The sequence below is a fragment of the Quercus lobata genome, chromosome 10, assembly GCF_001633185.2.
Source record: "Quercus lobata isolate SW786 chromosome 10, ValleyOak3.0 Primary Assembly, whole genome shotgun sequence".
Lineage (NCBI taxonomy): Eukaryota > Viridiplantae > Streptophyta > Magnoliopsida > Fagales > Fagaceae > Quercus > Quercus lobata.
The window spans coordinates 31,411,786-31,417,785 of NC_044913.1; the positions used below are offsets into that span (position 1 = coordinate 31,411,786).

A 6,000-nucleotide genomic window follows, 5' to 3' on the forward strand; every position below is an offset into this window, starting at 1 on the left:
ATTTTAATTAATAAAAAAATTTAAAAAAAAAATTAACTGAAAAAATTCAAAAAAAAAAAAAAACTTTTTCAATTTTAAATATTGAGAAAACAATTTGTAGCAACTATTTCAATTTTTCTTGAACTTTCTTGAGAGAAAAACATTAAGTTAACACCTCTTCTCATTCTAGGCTGGCGTGTCTATGTTTATGTTTGTATCTATTTCATTTTCTTCTTTCTTTTAAGATAAACCAAAAAGGAAAAATCAAAACAAAAATAACTTAAATAAATAAATATTATTGGTGAGTGTTTGTGTCTGTATCTTTTTTTTTTTTTTTTTTTTTTTTTTTTTTTTTTTTCTGATCTCTCTTGGTGCGTATTTGTGTTTGTATCTTTTTTACTTCTTTATTTGTTCAAGCTTTCGATCCTTCTCTCTCTCTCTCTCTCTCTCTCTCTCTCTCTCTCTCTCCTAATCTCTTACTTTTTCTCTCTCTCTCTCTCTCTAACCTCAACTCTCTAATCTCTGGGTTTTTCTAGTTTTCCATTGGGTGGTCGGGATGGAGATCGGTGTAGACATGGGTCTTGGATTATGGGTTTGGTTGGAAATGGAGATGAAGTGTCACGTCCCAAACCCAATAACCAGATTTGTGATCATGACTGGCATGTTAATATCAAGCCTAAACCTAGTATTAACAAGAACAAACTAAAATTTTTACAAAAACTTTTACAAAAGCTTCCCTCTTTCTTTTCATTCTTGTTTCATTGCTTAAATGATATAATTTTTCACTTGACATTTAGAGCATCTACACTGTACTCAAAGAATAACATAATCCACCAGTTACTCAAATTCTAAACTTCACATAAAATATCTCTTAATACTTTAAGGTACACAACTTTCATTAAATCCTAAAATACACAATACTACAAGGCTAAACATCAAATGCTAATTTGGGATCTATACATTAAAACTAAAACTAGCTTATTCCAAAACTCGACTAGGGCTCCCTTTGCTCCAAAATAAAACCTGTTGACTTAAAGAGTGGAAGGGGTGAGTTACACAGTTCAGTAAGGGTAAGATACATAAGAATTTAATAAGAATATAAGTAAATCAAATAATTTCATTCTATGAATAATCAAATAGGAGAACATCTTTTCATGCATAGTATTTTATACTGTTTATAATAATAACTTATACACTCTTCATAGGTAAATAATTTTTCTCTTTTTTCTTATCAAAATAATATTACTAAAACATTTCGGATTGAATTTCTTTCATTTCTTACAAAATAACCAAATATAATCTTGATTGTTTAGAATCATATACATACATGTGTGTGTGTGTATATATATATATATATATATATATTCTCGTTACAAAATAATCATTTTAACTTAAATCAGATAATTGATAACTTTGTCTTAAACTAGAAACATCTTAAAGAATAACAAAACTTTTCTTTATAAACTTCTTATTGTAAAATATTATAACTTTCATAATCATAAAACTTAACGTTTCGTAAAGGACAAATATCTAATAACTTTTTAACATAAACTTGTAATTTCATCAGAAACTTTATTTTTATAGAACACTAAAACATTTTCATTAGATTCTTTATCTTTAAAGCACAACAAAATTTCAGAAACTTTTATCTTTAAAGAATAACTTTTCTTTTCATCATAAACTTCTTTTCATGAGAGCTTTTAACTTTTCATAATGTATTTAAACAAATCATTCTCTCATAATCAATAAAATAATATACCTGTTCATAGCATATTGGTTAGTCCATATCTGATAAGTCTGTACTTATTTAGGAGGCTTCTAGTACCACTGTGCTAGGCATCCAGCATTCCCCACAATGCTAGGTATTCTCGGGATCACATCATAATACATGTCTTCAACCATGAGGATAGGTTGGCATCCTCCACAAGTTGGCCGTTACCAACAAGGGCGGGTATAGCAGAGCCAGTCCCACTTTTAATGGCCAATCAGATAACATTTTCCATGCAAAGCCAGTAATTAGACCCCTACTGGCAGAGTTCAAATTATCAAATAACATAACCCGAAAACATTTCATACTTATATATCATACTGAAATTTCTTATTTTGCATAATATTTCGTAATAATAGTATTTCCATTGTTTACTTTAAACATCATGTTCGTGAAATTAGTAATAGCATCAATATGCTTAAATTATATACATAAGGTTTCGAGAACTCACAAACATACCTTTGTCTGAAACACGATTATATGTCATATCCCTAATCAAAAACCTTTTAATGCATAATATACTTTAAAATAATCTCATGACATACCAAATGCTCATATAACTAATTTCTTATTTTGCATAATATTTTGTAATAATAGTATTTCCATTGTTTACTTTAAACATCATGTTCGTGAAATTAGTAATAGCATCAATATGCTTAAATTATATACATAAGGTTTCGAGAACTCACGAACATACATTTGTCTGAAACACGATTATATGTCATATCCCTAATCAAAAACCTTTTAATGCATAATATACTTTAAAATAATCTCATGACATACCAAATGCTCATATAACTTATCTCTTACCTGAAAGCAGAGGAACTAAGAGCCTAAAGTCGAAGGAGCTCAGACCTGGGGCTGGTAACACCTAAACCAAATATCAAAGTTTATTACTATCAATTATTCATTATCATAAACTTACACATTCATCTCAAAACTTATATCTTAGAACCAAGGAAATCATAATCCCACCTCAACGAGGTTCCCACAAACACAAGATTCATCAAACACCATGATGTACCAAATCATAGAGAAACCATTATTTTAATGTTCATGTTCAAATCATGCCAATCAACTTTAAAATCAATTCAGAACGTATTTAAGATTGGAAGCAATGCTACATGTATAAACTTACACAAGGCAACATACAGCAATGAACAACATAGCTTCATAAAAACAATAGTTGGATGGTTTAGAACCTCTCCCCTGAGTACTAAACCTTAAACCAAATTATACAAAATTTATCTATGATCTACATACCAAATGGTGAGCATAATAAATTATAACTCAAATCATTCACCCTAATTTTAGAATTAAATCCTCAAAATTAGGCATGTCCCTTACTGTTTACTGTTTTATTCCAGCAGCATATACTTCACTTATAAAATACAAATGGGCTATCAATTCATATCCAACTTCATGCAATTTTACAGAGCAACTCCTTTGGATGTCTAGTAAATTCTATATCAATTTCAGAGTCAAATCATGAAACCATGATTTACTAAAAATCGTACAAGACAACGTGCTCAAATCTGTCCAGACAGAATTTCATGCAACTTAAAAATTAAACCATTATTTTTATATTGATCCAAATGCTGTGAGACCACTTCCATTACAACCATAGGTGTCTTAGATTTCATAGGAAATATCCCTAGCATCCAAATTCACTGTATACAATTTAATACATAATTAACTATGTGTAAACACAGAATCTGTTACAGAGGCAGCTTTGAAACATTTTCTTGTAAAATCATAAAATGATTGCAAATAGTCTTATTATCATATGGGGATTTTTATACACTCATTAGACATGTTAGAAAACACTTATATATAGTCATTTAACTATTTATAGCAAAAATTAAATGCAACAAAAATCCCAGCAGTAACATCAAAAATACTCATCCTAACTTTTTCTTACTTCCTTAATCATATACAATCATTATTTAGTAAAAATCCTAACCTACGTTCAACAAATCACCTACACAGCTTCAAAGCTTCTTAAAACACTATATATATAGAGAGAGAGAGACTTACAAGTTCATGATTTCCTAATTTCACAAATCACAAATACCATTACTAAAATTCTTTAACGAAATCATGGATTCTAAGATGAGAGTAGCTAAAACCCTTACCAAGTTTATGGTTCTTGAGGGAAATATACATAGAATAACTCTTGCATGAAAGGATTTCCCTTTCCTAGTGGCTGGACCCAAAAGTATGAGAGGTAGAAAGCTTGAGAGAGTTGAAAGAAGCTTCCTTCTTGCTGATGGACCCATAGGTGTGAGAGGGAGAGAAGAGTAGAGAGCTTTTCTTTCTTTTGGTGTTGGACTCGTGGGTATGAAAGGGAGAAAGTTCTTGACTATTCTAATTGCTTTGAAAGAGTAGAAAGAAGAAGTGAGATAGAGCCTTATCTTTCTTTTAATGTGTGGACCCATGGATTTGACAAAAGTGACTCAAGAGAGCTTCTAGCTCTTTCCTTAAGAGAAAAGAGAGAAAAGTGAGGTGAAAATTTTAGATTTGTTTGGACCCGTGGGAAATAGAAAGGTTAAGAGCTTCTTGGGATGTTCTAGTTGTTTTGAAAAGTCAAAGAAGAATTGAGATGGAGCTTGGTGATTGCATGGCCGGCCAAGTCTTGGTCTTTGGGTTTGTCAACATGCATGAAACTTTGGCATTATGTGTTGAATTCCCATTGGTTGCATGTGTGGGTGGAATTTTTACTATAATATCTCATGCATCATACTTAATTAAAACACCACCAACCATGCATCTAATAATTTAAACCACTTAAATATAGTTTTGTACATACTTAGTATATAATTTATAATACAATTAGCCATTCAATTGTTTATAATCTTTACAATTCTTATTCAATGGCATTGTAAAATAATATATTTATTAAATACTCTTCTATTAGTTATAGAAAGAAGGTGGCTTAATATAATAATAATACTTAACCACTCAAACACAAAGTTTAACTATAAAGTTGGGTTGGTGTGTTACATGGAGATGGCTGGAGATGGCCGTGGAGATCAATGTGCCCGTGTTTGTGTTTCGGAGATGGAGATGGAGATGTCTCGGTGAGTTTCGTTTCATGTTTGTGATTTTTTTTTTTTATGTGGATTTGTATGTTTATTTCTTGGATTTATTGGGTTTGGTTTACTGAATGTTTATGGGTTTGATTTCTTAGATTTCATTTGGGAAAGAACATGAAGTATGAAGTTCATGTCCTGGGAAAGAAGAAGAACAATGTTCTTTCGAAAAATAATGATAAGTAAAAAAAAAAAAAAAAAAAAGGTGTTTAAAAAAAATTTATTTCGTTATTTGTTTTTTAATTTTCTGAGATGGCTTTTTTATTTATTAAAATGCCGACATGGATGCTAACATGGTATTTATTAATGTTATTTTATTAACCACATCAGCATTTATCATGTCACCTATGCACTCCGTTTGCCACCTTAGATATTTCTATTACTAGGTTGACAGCAGGGGCTAAAATAAAAACGATTTTTTGAAATCAAAGACTGAGCTAGGAGCGAAATCAATTTAGGGACCAAATTGAGAATCAGCCCTAAATGTAGGGACCAAAAGTGCATTTACACCTAGTTTTTTTTGTAATTTTAGTCTAAGCGGGTCGGGTTCGGGGTAGGTATTACTAAAACCCACACTCAACTCGAACCCGCTTCAAGTTTGATACTTAAAACCCAAACCCAACCTTACTATTTTGCGGGTCAGGTTAGGGAGGGGGGGGGCGTTTTGCCATTCCTAGCCTTTACTGCCAATCATCAATTAGGCCCTTAACTTTCAATTTTCTTGTATTTTCAATATGATTTTATCTATTCTTCTTTCTCATTTTTGTGGGAGAAAAGCACGATGTTATATCACCAATTGAAGGAATCTTGATACCTAAAAATAAGGAAAATATCCTTCTTTATAAATAGGAGAGTTATACCTACCGAAAGAGGACTAGATTTTTCACATACTTAGAGTGAAAGTCTCTTAATGTTAGTTTTCCACCCCTTGCCCCCATAGCTACGAATTTTACTTATTTATTTATTTTTATACATATTTATTATTTCACATCTCTCTTATTTTGTACATATTTATCACATCACATCCACGGTTATCACATCACATCTACACAGGATTAGTGAGAGGCACTACAATAAATTATATTTTTGGTGACAAATTTTAGTGATGAAAATTTTTTTGTCACCAAAAATTAATATATAGTGGCGAAATTTATATTTCGT

General features: G+C 30.9%; 1 long non-coding RNA gene across 3 annotated transcripts; it reads right to left on the reverse strand.

Moving 5' to 3' along the window:
• Positions 1 to 765: 765 nt before the first annotated feature.
• LOC115965868 lies at positions 766 to 4,101 on the reverse strand. 3 transcript variants are annotated; one of them, XR_004086214.1, is made up of 4 exons: positions 3,883 to 4,101; positions 2,558 to 2,618; positions 1,739 to 2,003; positions 766 to 1,002 (listed from the first exon to the last, which is right to left on the reverse strand). It is a non-coding gene; the product is annotated as an uncharacterized LOC115965868 (long non-coding RNA). The 3 variants fall into 3 exon arrangements; XR_004086213.1 differs by having other exon boundaries at positions 1,739 to 2,006; XR_004086215.1 differs by having other exon boundaries at positions 766 to 1,009; positions 1,739 to 2,006.
• Between the last annotated feature and the right edge of the window lie 1,899 nt (positions 4,102 to 6,000).